Genomic DNA, 14,044 nt, shown 5'->3' with positions numbered 1-14,044 from the left:
TTAATGTGTTATTGTTTGTTTTATATATTTAGGTGCTCCAATTTTGGGTGCATAAATATTTGCAATTGTTATATCTTCTTGATGGATTGACTACTTTATCATTATGTTATGACCTTCTTTGTCTCTTTTTACCAATTTTAGTTTAAAGTCAATTTTTTCTCATATAAGTATAGCTACCTCTGCTTTTGTTTTTGGTCACCATTTGTTTGAAATGTATTTTTCTATCCCTTCACTCTCAGTCTATTCATCTAAGGCTAAAGTAAGTCTCTTGTAAGCAACCTATCGTTGGATCTTGTTTTCTTTTTTTTTTAATCCATTCATCTATTTCATGTCTTTTGATTGGAGAATTCATTTCAGTTTAAGGTAATTATTGATAAATAAAGACTTACTATTACCAATTTTGTTCATTTTTTTCTGGTTGTTTTGTAGATCCATTGTTTCTTGTTTCTTATCCTGCTCTCTTTTTTTGTGTGTTTTGATGCTTTTGATATCAGTAAGCTTTGACATCTTTATACTATTCTTTTGTGTAATTGCAGCAGATTTTTTCCCTTATGGTTATCATGAGGCTTACATAAAATATATATAACAGCTTAACTTCAATGAAATTCCTAAACTTTACACTTTCCCTTCTCTTCCCTCTTACATTTTATGTTACTGCTGTTATAATTTACATATATTATGTTGTGTAACTAATAACAGATTATTGTAGTTATGGTTATCTTTACCACGTTCATTTTCTTAAACATTTAAACTAGAGTTGTAAGTGAATTATGCACCACCATTACCATATTATAGAATCTAACTTTGAGTATATATTTACCATTAAAAGTGAGTTTTGCTATCTTTTTAATGTTTTTATGATGTTAATTAATGTGCTTTTGCTTCCACACAGAGAACTCCCTTTAGCATTTCTTGTAAGGTAGGTCACATGGTAATAAACTCCTTTAGCTTTTTTATTTTTTCAGGAAAGTCATTATCCCTCATTCAGTTCTGAAGGACAGCTTCACTGGGTATAAAATTCTTTGCTGACAGGTTTTTTTCTTTCAGTATTTTGAATGTCATCCCATTCTCTCCTGGCCTGAAAAGTTTCTATTGAGAAATCTGCTGATAATCTCATGGGGGTTCCCTTTTATGTAACTTCTCTCTTTAGTCTTTCTGCTTTTAAAATTCTTCATTGCCTTTGACTTTTCACAGTTTAAATAATGTCTCATGTAGCCCTACTTGGGTTCAACCTATTTGGGGTCCTTTGGACCTCATGGATCTGGATGTCAATTTCTCTCCCCAGTTCAGGAAGTTTTCAGCCATTATTGCCATAAATATACTTTCTGTCCCTTTCTCTTTCTTTTCTCCTTCTGGAATTCCAATCATGCAAATATTGTTTATTTTCATTGTGTCCCATAAGTCCCATACTCTTTCTTCACCCTTTTGCATTATTCTTTCTTTTGCTTCTCTGACCGGATAAGCTTAAATGTCCAGTCCTCCAGGTTGCTGATTGTTTCTTCTGCATGGTCGAGTCTGCTTTTGAAACTCTATTGGATTCTTCAGTTCAGTTTTCAACTCTAGGATTTCTGGTTGTGTTGTTCTGATGGTTTCTATTTCTTTGCTGAACTTGTCATTTTGTTCATGCACTGTTTTTCTAATTTCAGTTTTTTGTTATCTATTCCTTGTTTTTAATTACAGGGTAACACAGTAAACTCCAACACAAAGGTAGGGATGGGGGAGTGCAAAAGGAATAAAGAAAACAGAACCAGTATTTCACAAAAGCATCAAGACAGTGATGAAGTAGCAGTTAATGCTTTGCAGAGTCTTGAGGGTAGAATTTGCTCAGGGTGCTCTGAGGGATTCTCTTCAGCATTTCTTTGGAGAAGATTTGGAGCAGCTGTCAGCCAATGTTCAAAGTCTCATAGACAGTGTGAGTTTCACAAGGAGTCTGAGCAATAAAGTTCTTCTCAAACTTCTGCAGAAATTCCAAGTAAAGAAGATCATCTGAGGTAAGGGCTTCATCTCCAACTACAGCTTTCATGGCTTGTGCATCCTTACCAATAGCATAGCATGCATACAACTGGTTAGATACATTGGCATGATCCTTTCTCGTCATAGCTTCTTGAATAGTAGACTTCATTAACTGTAATAATGAGGGCAGCACATTAATAGGTGGGGAAATCTGTCCATTGTGTAGATCCCTCTGTAATATATCCAGTCAAGTTAGGGATTCAGTGAGTGATATCATTGTTATGCATGGTGAGAATAGGAATTTGAGTAATAGAGTCATTTCTACCTTCCACTCGACCAGCACATTCATATATTGTGGGTAAATCTGTATACATATAATTTGGGAAGCCTCATTGACCAGGAACCTCCTTCCTGACTGCTGAAACCTCTCAAAGTGCTTTAGCATAAGAACTCATGTCTGTTAGGGTAACCAATACATGTTTTTCATTCTGATCTTCACTACTAAGCTGTGGTTAGACCCAAGTGAGAAGTGATAATTTGCTCAATAGTTGGATCTTTAGCCAAGTTAGAAAAAGAGGCAGGCATTGCCCCTTGAGCCGTTTTCTTCAAAATCAGATTTGAAGAACTGGGCAGTTTCCATGTTTACACCCATAGCAGCAAATACAATCACAAAATTTTCCTCATTGTAGTCCACTACATCTTTGGATTTTGTTTCTACCAAACCAGGCTGGCAATAGATTAGAGCTGCAATCTAATTGTGTGGTAAGCCAGCTGCAGAGAAGACAGGAATTTCCATGCCATCTATGGGCAAAATACCAGTCTGAATCATCTCCTCTGAATAGCTTTGACACTGAGGATTGATTGCCTGGTCCATGATGTCAATGAAGTGTTCAGCCAGTACAACAGGACCTCTGTTGATTGATTTTTCTAATCCATTGAATACCCCACCATGCACCTCATTAGACACTGGTGTTTGGAGAATATCCTCAGTAAACTCACAGGACGTTTTCTTGGCATCTATACCTGAAGTCCCTTCAAATATATGAACCACTGCTTTGGAACCACTGACTTCTAGAACTTGCCCACTCTGCTTCATGCCATCAGGTAATGTCAAGTGCACAATCTCAGTGTATCTGGGAAACTTAACATGAACTAAGATCACTAGTGGACCATTGACTCCTGATACTGTCTTGTATGCCCTAAAACAATTTCTTCATTGTTCTCATTTTAAAAGCATCCAAACATTGTTTTTCAATGACTTTCTATAATCAACTGTCTGGCTCATCACTTGTTCTTTAACTCTGTGCTGCTGCTCAAATTCTAAAACTGAACTGTTCAGTTTTTTGTGGTCTGGGACACTCTTGTATCATTACTGAGAAACAACCTTTCTCCAATGGAGTGTAGCCACTGGAGAAGTTCTTCGGTCACTGGCTAAGCACACACAGAATGTTGAGAAATCATACTCATCTCCCTTAAGGGTTTACAACCTTAATCATGGAATACTCTTTAAACTATGTTTTTGTTTAAGTTGATACTCTCTGAATTGAGATTGAGTGAATAATTATATGGAAAAGTGACAGCTGCCCCTTATAATATTTTCCTAGAAGCTGCTCCTTCTAGGGGCAAAACGTATAAATGAAATTCATAAAAGATTATTTGTAATTGTTAGGTATAAATTTATTGTCATAAGAATGCAACATCTCTCAGTTACTTGACACATTTACTTCAGCTCACATAAACTCCCAAAAAGCATTCTCTAATGTAAATAATTCCCATTATAAAAAACACATCTGGGAGAGGAGGGATAAATTAGGAGTTTGGGATTAAAATATACATACTACTGTTTGTAAAATAGATCACCAACAGGGACCTAGTGTATAGCACAGGGAACTATACTCAATATCTTGTAATAACCTATAAGGGAAAATAATCTTAAAAAGAGTATATATACTGAATCACTTTGCTGTACACCTGAAACTAACACAATATTCTAAATCAACTATATTTCAATATATATATTTTTTATAAAAGCACATCTCCTCAAACCATAGAATCAAGTCTTTTCCTTCTTCCTTACACTACAGTGCTGTCACATGACCCAGTGACTGATCAGGACAGGATTAGTCAGGCAGGAGAGTGCCCAGACTGAAACCCTTCATCTGAAATTCTTTTTAACCAATGAACCACAAACAGGCACTCTGGCAATTAACCAGTGCAAGCATAGTCTTACAACCTGGGGAAACATCAGGTGCTTTCCTAAGTTTTAAAGAGTCTACTTCCAGGGCTCATCCCCAGTTCCTAAGGAAGCTATGAAGAGGTCTGATGCTACACAATTGTATTGTTTAGTAATCAAGAACCATTTCTTTCAGAACTGCTGAGCAGCCAACTTAAGCCTGGTTTATTAAGGTCTTTTTACAATCAAAACACTTAAACATATCAGTGCATATGCTTTGGATATATGCTATATAATATGGGCAAAGCTGCTTGTCTTCCCCAAAGAGAGCCTTGAGCTCACAAAAGTTAATGGTAGAAAAAGGTCAAACAAGACTTAAGAAACCTGGAATTTTCCTTCTCTGTCAATAATCAGGTGTCTAAATCCTGACAAGCCCTGTCCCTCCCAGAACCTTAGGCTTCTCACTGTAAAATGAGAGGGTTAGACTAGATGACCTGCAGGGTACTTTTCAGCTCTAGCCTTCTCTGATATCTAGGTGTCCTCCTGTGGAGCAGCCTCTCCATTGAACGACGCCTCTCTCTGGCTGCAGGCCTGACCTCTATCCATGAAAGCAGATTTCCTAATTTCATTTAGTCCTTTGTGTGTGTGTTCTTGTATTTTGCTAGATTTCCTTAAGAGAATTATTCTGAATTCTTTGACAGTTCATAGATCTCCATTTTGTTAGCGTCAGTTCTTGGAGCTTTATTAGTTTCCTATGTTGGTGTCATATTTTCTTGGTTTTTTCTTATCCTTGATTCCTTACATTGGTATCTGTGCATTTGTGTAATTGGGGTCCTCTTACAGACTTTACAGGTTTGCTTTTGCAGAGACGGATCTTCACCAGTCAGCTCAGTTTGGGTCTCTAGGCATATTTGTTGGTAATATCCTTAGGCAAGTGGGGCCTACTGTTATGATGGTGGTGGAGGGAGGCAACTGTTCAAGCACTGAGGTTGGGGATGAGAAGGTGTGCCACTGGCTGAGAACAGTTGGATAGGACTGCTGGCTTGGTTCCCTACCCAAGTAAGGCTGTTAGATGGTGCTGTTCTTTCCTGGATTCTCTGGTCAGGCTTACTAGATGGTTGGGACTGGGTACTATAGTCAGTAGTAGATGGGGCTATGAATTAGCTTCACTCCCAGGTAGGGTAGCAAGGACCTGTATGGCCTTATTGCTTGGGAACTCAGATCAGGCAACAGTGTGCACTGAATTTCCTGACCAGGTGAGACCACCAGTTTTTTTCTGTAAATGGGGAAAGACATGGCTTGTGCTCTCTCTTCAAGTGCCACTCTAATCTGGGCTGTTGGATGGGCTATGCAGCTTGCTGTGTGCTCTGATTAGGTTCCCTGATTAGGCAGGCTAGAGGCTGTATTCAGCAATGAGCAGGGCTATGAATTAATTTTCCTGCCTGGGTGCAGTGAGAGAAGCAGCATAAAGCCAGTAAAGCTCTTTGTTGTCTTAACTCAAGCCAACCTGAACTCCAAGTTCTCTGGCCGAACAGGTTCATTGGCTTTGCTCTGTAAACTATCAGCTCTGCCTGCCTGCCTCTTGTCTTGAGTGCTGCTAGGCTGCACAGCTTCCAGGATTTTTGCCAGCCTTTCTGATCAAATGGGGTGAGAGATACTGTCCACAGTGAGTGGGGACATGTCTCAGTTCCCTTGCCTGGGCAGGGCCGCCTCTTGGCTCAAGCATTGCTGGTTACACAGCTTCTAGGGGTTCTTGCCAGCTCTTCTGGTCAGATGGAGCTCTGGAGCCACAATGGGTGGGACTGTATTTCAGGTCACTTGCTTGAGTGGGACAGTGAAGAGTCACTCCAGGCAACTCCCATTTTTCTCCAAGCAGGCTTTCTGGTCTGGAGGGCTTGGGAGCTACCCTCAGCCTTGGCTGTGAGTTAATTCCCCTGCCTGGGCTTAGCAAGAGAACCCTCCATGCCCAGTACTGGCTTTACTCTGCATATCTCTCAGCTGGAGTGTTGCTAGGCTACACAACTTCCCGGTGCTCTCACTAGCTACTCATCAGATGGGGCTGGGAGACACTCTTCCCAGTGGATGGATCTATGACTCAGCTCCTTGCCTCAGATTCCTTGGTCCAGGATCTGCGGCCAGAAAAACTCCTCATTTGAGTACCCAAATCAGGCAGGTCTGCATCCTAATGGGTTCCCTAGTCAAAGTGCAACACTGACTTGGTTCTGCATATGGGCAAAGCCATTAGTTAGGATTACTACTTGGGCACTGCAGGTATGAACTTGGTCTGCCAAGATCTTTGTTGCAAGCCCCTTCTCTCTTCTTCATAACAGTCAGATTCCCAGTGGTTGTGCCCTATAGATTTCCCTGCAGTCTCCATGTAGCGAGATCAGAGTAGGGGCTCCCACATGAGTAGGGGCTCCAAGAAACTTAGGAGGTTTGTTGTCCCCCTGGCCTCTCCTTTCCCACTGGAGGAACCAGAGACTCAGGGAAGACCTCTCTGTGTGTTGCTACACTGGCAATGGGAGGGACAGTGTAGTCATTGTGTAGCAGCTTATCTTATCCTTCTGAAGCAGTATATTTTGGTCTCTGTGGTGCAGGGGGTGCTTTAGTCTCACCCTTATTTCCAGAATTATTTCAGTAGTGCCATGTTCTTGAATAGATATTAGTTATTCTGAGGGGGAGTGAAGTCAGGAACGACATATGTTGCCATCTTGGTGATATCACTCTCCCCACTGTGGGTTTTTTGGGGAAGGTTATTTTGTCAGTGGTCACTCAACTAAAAATGACTCTTCCCCTCAAAAAAACACAAAAGTTCAATATGTCAAGAAACATAAAGTATTCATTTTTGGTGAATTAGTTTCATTTTTCTATAATTCATTGCATTTGTCAAGAACATTCATAAAGATAACTTTTTGGGTGATAATCCATTTCACTTTTTTTCTGATTTCTGGTTTTAAACACTTATACAGAGAAACACAGTTTGCACTTCATGATAATTGTTAATATGTCTTGTAATTAGAGATCAGCAATTAGCCAGTATTCAGCATTAGCTTGAGCAATGTACTATTTAATGTATTAAGTACACTAAAACACAAAATAGCAGTTGCCTTGTTAAATTATGATAATTTAATGATTATCATAAGACCAGTCTCACGGAATTCAACCAGTCTTCCTTTGATCTCAAATCTCCTTTCTAAAGATTGCAAATTTAAGTTACATACATAGTATACTTATGCATATGAAGTATTATATATACTATACCTTTGACTCATATTTCCTAATCCCATTTTACAAAATGAAATAGTAGTGATAGTGAGTCTTATAAGCTAAACTTTCCATATCTTTATCTCAATTGATTCTGTCATATCATTTTGCTATAGCAAAGTCTTAGTATTCATTATATTACCTTTACTAGAACTACGGTGATGATAACTATATATAGAAATGGAAATGCATGATACATATGAAAAGTGGCTTCATATTCATGGCTGAAGAATACTTGTCCCCATAATTTGCTTCAGGTCTAGCTGTTCCCAGAGAGCCATTCCAATTAAAAGATGGATGGATGTAAGGATTGTCCTCTTTGGGCTGATGAGTCATAATGCTATTTTAAATGAAAAAAAAACAAACATGAAATATTTTAGGATATTTTAAAAATATCAAACACACTTAGATTCTTATCACTATATTCTCTAGGAAGCAAATAAGGGAAACCATCCAGAAGGCACATTAGATCGATATAGTTGATATACTAAAATAATGGCATCTTCATAAAACAAAGAAACTTATTCTGCTTTTTTTCTATTCCTCACTAAAACTAGGGATTTTGTTAGGGAATATTTCCTATGGTCTAAGAATGTCTGAGAAATTACTATGATACTTAGATAAATGAAGGAAATACAATTTAAAAAATCTTACAGATTAATCTAGGTCAGTGCTTTTTTTCTGCAGGAAATATGTTATCTTCTGGCATAAACACAATTATGTATATATTCATAGTTAGAAACACTGTTATCTCTGACTATACCTCTCCTTCTCTGCAACCTCACCTCCTACTGAAAAATAAATACATAAAGCTTTCTGCTAAAATTCTTCCCAAATAAGATCCTGCTTTCTTTCTTTTTCAGTATTTACAAGCTTTAATTTTCCCTTTAAGGGATTGCTTACTTGTAATTTCTTCCAGAGAACTGTTGTGGTGGAGATACAGGACTTATAGGAAGCATGCTCTGAAAGGATGAACTCCAGGGATTCTGCACGTAGATTTTTTTTTTTAAGGGAGAGAGGAAAGGTTTAGTCATGATTTTAAGGAAATGTGAAATAAAATGGCTCATATTGATACCACATGCTAAATATCTAAATGTCAAGATATCTCCAGGTCTGTTCCTAAAAATGACAAATAAGCAAAGGTATTATTAAAAGGCAAATGTTTACATGTTATAGTGGTAACTTAGCAGGTCTTTGTCTATTTCTATCTATTATCTATTTATATTTATCTATCTTTCTCTCTATGATGTAGAATGGCTTACTGAAGGGGAAATGCAAATGGAAGATTCATTTCAGCTGGTACTCTAAGCAATACGTGAAGCTTCCAGTCAAAAGAATTAAATATAAATCCCCCTTCCTATTGTCATAGTGTGAAAAACGCTAATCCCCAGACAAAAGAGAGTTGACAAAAAGTAACTTAGACAGAGAATACTGAAGCTGAATATAGAGAGCTGCAACATTAAACAGTTACAGCATACAGCAGAGTTTTGGAGGGAAACTTATACAAATCAATTGATAAAGAGTTGGTTCTTAAAGACCATACTTTAAGTACATAAACAAAGAGTAAATTGTAGCAATATGGACTATGAAATAAGAAATTGGCATTTTAACACAGACATGAGGCACATAAGTGGATCCAGACCAGATCTACACAGAGCCTATTCTTACAGCCATATTGGTTATGAGTGGGTACATAACATTATGACATAGCCATTTTGATGGAGCCATATTGAAATCAAGGATATTTTTATATAGGTACTTTGATAGAGATATTTTGACATGGGAAAATTTGATGCAGACTATAAAATAATCCATTGCAGTTTCTGATTAAAATAAGATTAAGTTGGATGTGAAATATATACCATGACTCATCCCTAAGTTTCAGTTCATGTCCATCCACAGCAACCCCTGGAGGAGGGGGTGGTGAGGAACCTTGGATTGATAATAATGTTGGAGATAAGATAAAGGATAGGTATCATCTGGAAAAAAAACTGATACAAACAGGAAGAATGAGACAGATCCAGTATTTTTCCTCTATTGCTTAAATATTTGTCTTTGGCCTTTTCTTTTCTGCTTTGTTTTTGCAATCTTCTTTAAAATAAAATTTTTAAAAAACCCCACAAAACTAAAAAAGAAAACCATGACTCTTGAAAATGTGATTTCAGAGAAGCTTGGCAAGAAAGCTTCACTTGTGTCTATAGCCAGTCCCTCTTACCTTGGCTCCCTGATGTCATAGTAGACAGAATCACGGGTTCCTGAGCATTCTGTACATCAGTTCTTAAAGGGGCTACCTTTGCTTCCATGGACTTAATTTCATTGGTCCAGGCCTTTTTCTCTAGCAGGCAAGAGAGAATAGCATATCTAATGCAATGAAAAGAGAGCTATTGAAAATTTGGATTTGGGGACCACAAATCAGATTTTCTAGCTGAAGAAGTATGGATATATTTGGGGAGAAGGATCCCATAGGAAGTAGTAGGTGAGTATCGGCTACTATATAGAGGGATGCTGCATACTTCCCACTTGCCCATTTTGGGCCTAATTTAAACTCATTAAGCCAGACCTGGGCCTTGATACAGCTAGATAGATGTAGAAAAGCGTTTCAGGCAGAACCTAAGGAGTATAAACTTAGAGAATAGAAGGCAGGGTCAGATTGACATGGTGATTTTTTTTTTTTTTTTTGAGATCAGGTCCTAGGGTTGGTGGTGATGGTCATGTAATCACAGTGTGACACCTTACTATTTTTTTTAACATCTTTATTGAAGTGTAATTGTTTTAAAATGGTGTGTTAGTTTCTGCTTTATAACAAAGTGAATCAGTTATACATATACATATGTTCTCATATCTCTTCCCTCTTGCATCTCCCTCCCTCTGACCTGCCCTATCCCACCCCTCTAGATGGTAAAAAAGCACCGAGCTGATCTACATGTGCCATGCGGCTGCTTTCCACTAGCAATCTATTTTACGTTTGGTAGTGTATATATGTCCATGACACTCTCTCACTTTGTCACAGCTTACCTTACCTCATCCCCGTCTGCTCAAGTCCATTCTCTAGTAGGTCTGTGTCTTTACTTCTGTCTTGCCCCTCAGTTCTTTTTTTTTTAAATTAATTATTTTGTTTATATATTTTATTAGTTTCTGCTTTATAACAAAGTGAATCAGTTATACATATACATCTGTTCCCATATCCCTTCCCTCATGCATCTCCCTCCATCACACCCTCCCTATCCCACCCCTCCAGGTGGTCACAAAGCAGCGAGCTGATCTCCCTGTGCTCTGCGGCTGCTTCCCACTATCTATCTACCTTACGTTTGGTAGTGTATATATGTCCATGCCTCTCTCACGCTTTGTCACAGCTTACCCTTCCCCCTCCCCATATCCTCAAATCCATTCTCAAGTAGGTCTGTGTCTTTATTCCTATTTTATCCCTAGGGTCTTCATGATATTTTTTTTTCTTAAATTCCATATATATGTGTTAGCATATGGTATTTGTCTTTCTCTTTCTGACTTACGTCACTCTGTATGACAGACTCTAGGTCTATCCACCTCATTACAAATAGCTCAGTTTCATTTCATTTTATGGCTGAGTAATATTCCACTGTATATATGTGCCACATCTTCTTTATCCATTCATCCGATGATGGACACTTAGGTTGTTTCCATCTCCAGGGTATTGTGAATAGAGCTGCTCTGAACATTTTGGTACATGTCTCTTTTTGAATTATGGTTTTCTCAGGGTATATGCCTAGTAGTGGGATTGCTGGGTCATATGGTAGTTCTATTTTTAGTTTTTTAAGGAACCTTCATACTGTTCTCCATAGTGGTTGTACCAATTCACATTCCCACCAGCAGTGCAAGAGTGTTCCCTTTTCTCCACACCCTCTCCAATATTTATTGTTTCTAGATGATGGATGATGCCTATTCTGACTGGTTGGAGATGATATCCCATTGTAGTATTAATTTGCATTTCTCTAATGATTAATGATATTGAGCATTCTTTCATGTGTTTGTTGGCAGTCTGTATATCTTCTTTGGAGAAATGTCTATTTAGGTCTTCTGTCCATTTTTGGATTGCGTTGATTGTTTTTTTTGCTATTGAGCTGCATGGGCTGCTTATACATTTTGGAGATTAATCCTTTGTCCATTGCTTCATCTGTGAACATTTTCTCCCATTCTGAGGGTTGTCTTTTGGTCTTGTTTATGGTTTCCTTTGCTGTGCAAAAGCTTTGAAGTTTCATTAGGTCCCATTTCTTTACTTTTGTTTTTATTTCCATTTCTGTAGGAGGTGGGTCCAAAAGGATCTTGCTGTGATTTATGTCATAGAGTGTTCTGCCTATGTTTTCCTCTAAGAGTTTGATACTTTCTTGCCTTACATTTAGGTCTTTAATCCATTTTGAGCTTATTTTTGTGTATGGTGTTAGGGAATGATCTAATCTCATACTTTTACATGTCCCTGTCCAGTTTTCCCAGCATAACTTATTGACGAAGCTGTCCATTCTCCACTGTACATTCCTGCCTCCTTTATCAAAGAAAAGGTGACCATATGTGCGTGGGTTTACCTCTGGGTTTTCTATCCTGTTCCATTGATCTATTTTTCTGTTTTTGTGCCAGTACCATACTATCTTGATTACTGTAGCTTTGTAGTATAGTCTGAAATCAGGGAGCCTGATTACTCCAGCTCCGTTTTTCATACTCAAGATTACTTTTGCTATTTGGGGTCTTTTGTTTTTCCAAACAAATTTTGAAATTTTTTGTTCTAGTTCTGTGAAAAATGCCAGTGGTTGTTTGATAGGGATTGCATTGAATCTGTAGATTGCTTTGGGTACAAGAGTCATTTTTACAATGTTGCTTCTTCCAATCCAGGAACATGGTATATCTCTCCATCTATTTGTATCATCTTTAACTTCTTTCATCAGTGTCTTATAAATTTCTGCACACAGGTCTTTTTTCACCTTAGGTAGTTTTATTCCTAGATATTTTATTCTTTTTGTTGCAATGGTAAATGGGAGTGTTTTCTTCATTTCACTTTCAGATATTTCATCTTTAGTGTACAGGAATGCCAGAGATTTCTGTGCATTAATTTTTTATTCTGCTACTTTACCAAATTCATTGATTAGCTCTAGTAGTTTTCTGATAGCATCTTTAGGATTCTCTTTGTATTGTATCATGTCATCTGCAAACAGTGATAGATTTACTTCTTCTTATCGAATTTGGTTCCTCTTATTTCCTTTTCTTCTCTGATTGCTGTGGCTAAAACTTCAAAAACTATGTTGAAGAAGAGTGGTGAGAGTGGGCACCCTTGTCTTGTTCCTGATCTTCATGGAAATGGTTTCAGTTTTTCACCATTGAGGACGATGTTGGCTGTGGGTTTGTTGTATATGGCCTTTATTATGTTGAGCAAATATCCCTCTATACCTACTTTCTGCAGGGTTTTTATCATAAAGGGGTGTTGAATTTTGTTGAGAGCTTTCTCTGCATCTATTGAGATGATCATATGGTTTTTCTCCTTCAATTTGTTAATATGGTGTATGACGTTGATTGATTTGTGTATATTGAAGAATCCTTGCATTCCTGGAATAAACCCCACTTGATCATGGAGTATGATCCTTTTAATGTGCTGTCGGATTCTGTTTGCTAGTATTTTGTTGAGGACATTTTGCATCTATGTTCATCAGTGATATTGGCCTGTAGTTTTCTTTCTATGTGACATCCTTGTCTGGTTTTGGTATCAAGGTGATGGTGGCCTCGTAGAATGAGTTTCGGAGTGTTTCTCCATCTGCTATATTTTGGAAGAATTTGAGAATGACAGGTGTTAGCTCTTCTCTAAATATTTGATAGAATTCACCTTTGAAGCCATCTGTTCCTGGGCTTTTGATTGTTAGAAATTTTTAATCATAGTTTCAATTTCAGTGCTTGTGATATATCTATTCATATTTTCTATTTCTTCCTGATTCAGTCTTGGCAGGTTGTGCATTTCTAAGAATTTGTCCATTTCTTCCAGGTTGTCCATTTTATTGGCATAGAGTTGCTTGTAGTAATCTCTCATGATCTTTTGTATTTCTGCAGTGTCAGTTGTTACTTCTCCTTTTTCATTTCTAATTCTTTTGATTTGAGTCTTCTCCCTTTTTTCTTGATGAAGTCTGACTAATGGTTTATCAATTTTGTTTATCTTCTAAAAGAACCAGCTTTTAGTTTTATTGATGTTTGCTATTGTTTCCTTCATTTATTTTTCATTTATTTCTGATCTGATCTTTATGATTTCTTTCCTTCTGCTAACTTTGGGGGATTTTTGTTCCCCTTTCTCTAATTGCTTTAAATGAAGGGTCAGGTTGTTTACTCGAGATGTTTCCTGTTTCTTAAGGTGGGATTGTATTGCTATAATCTTCCCTCTTAGAACTGCTTTTGCTGCATCCCATAGGGTTTGGGTCATCGTGTCTCCATTGTCATTTTTTTCTAGGTATTTTTTTATTTCCTCTTTGATTTCTTCAGTGATCACTTCGCTATTAAGCAGTGTATTGCTTAGCCTCCATGAGTTTGTATTTTTTACAGATCATTTCCAGTAATTGATACCTAGTCTCATAGCATTGTGTTCGGAAAAGATACTTGACACAACTTCAATTTTCTTAAATTTACCATGGCTTGACTTGTGACCCAAGA

The 14,044-nt window shown here is 37.7% G+C and overlaps 1 pseudogene across 1 annotated transcript; it reads right to left on the bottom strand.

Annotated features, from left to right (window-relative positions):
• Positions 1-1,789: 1,789 nt before the first annotated feature.
• On the bottom strand, positions 1,790-10,415 carry LOC309796229 (V-type proton ATPase subunit B, brain isoform-like; annotated as a pseudogene). Its single transcript has 4 exons — positions 10,411-10,415; positions 9,606-9,751; positions 5,634-5,760; positions 1,790-3,152 (listed from the first exon to the last, which is right to left on the bottom strand). The product of its transcript is annotated as a V-type proton ATPase subunit B, brain isoform-like (transcript).
• Positions 10,416-14,044: the final 3,629 nt, after the last annotated feature.

This window comes from Mesoplodon mirus, assembly GCF_964341445.2.
Source record: "Mesoplodon mirus genome assembly, chromosome: X".
Lineage (NCBI taxonomy): Eukaryota > Metazoa > Chordata > Mammalia > Artiodactyla > Ziphiidae > Mesoplodon > Mesoplodon mirus.
Note: the sequence above shows the minus strand (reverse complement) of the source record. Positions and strands in the feature narration are given on the sequence as shown.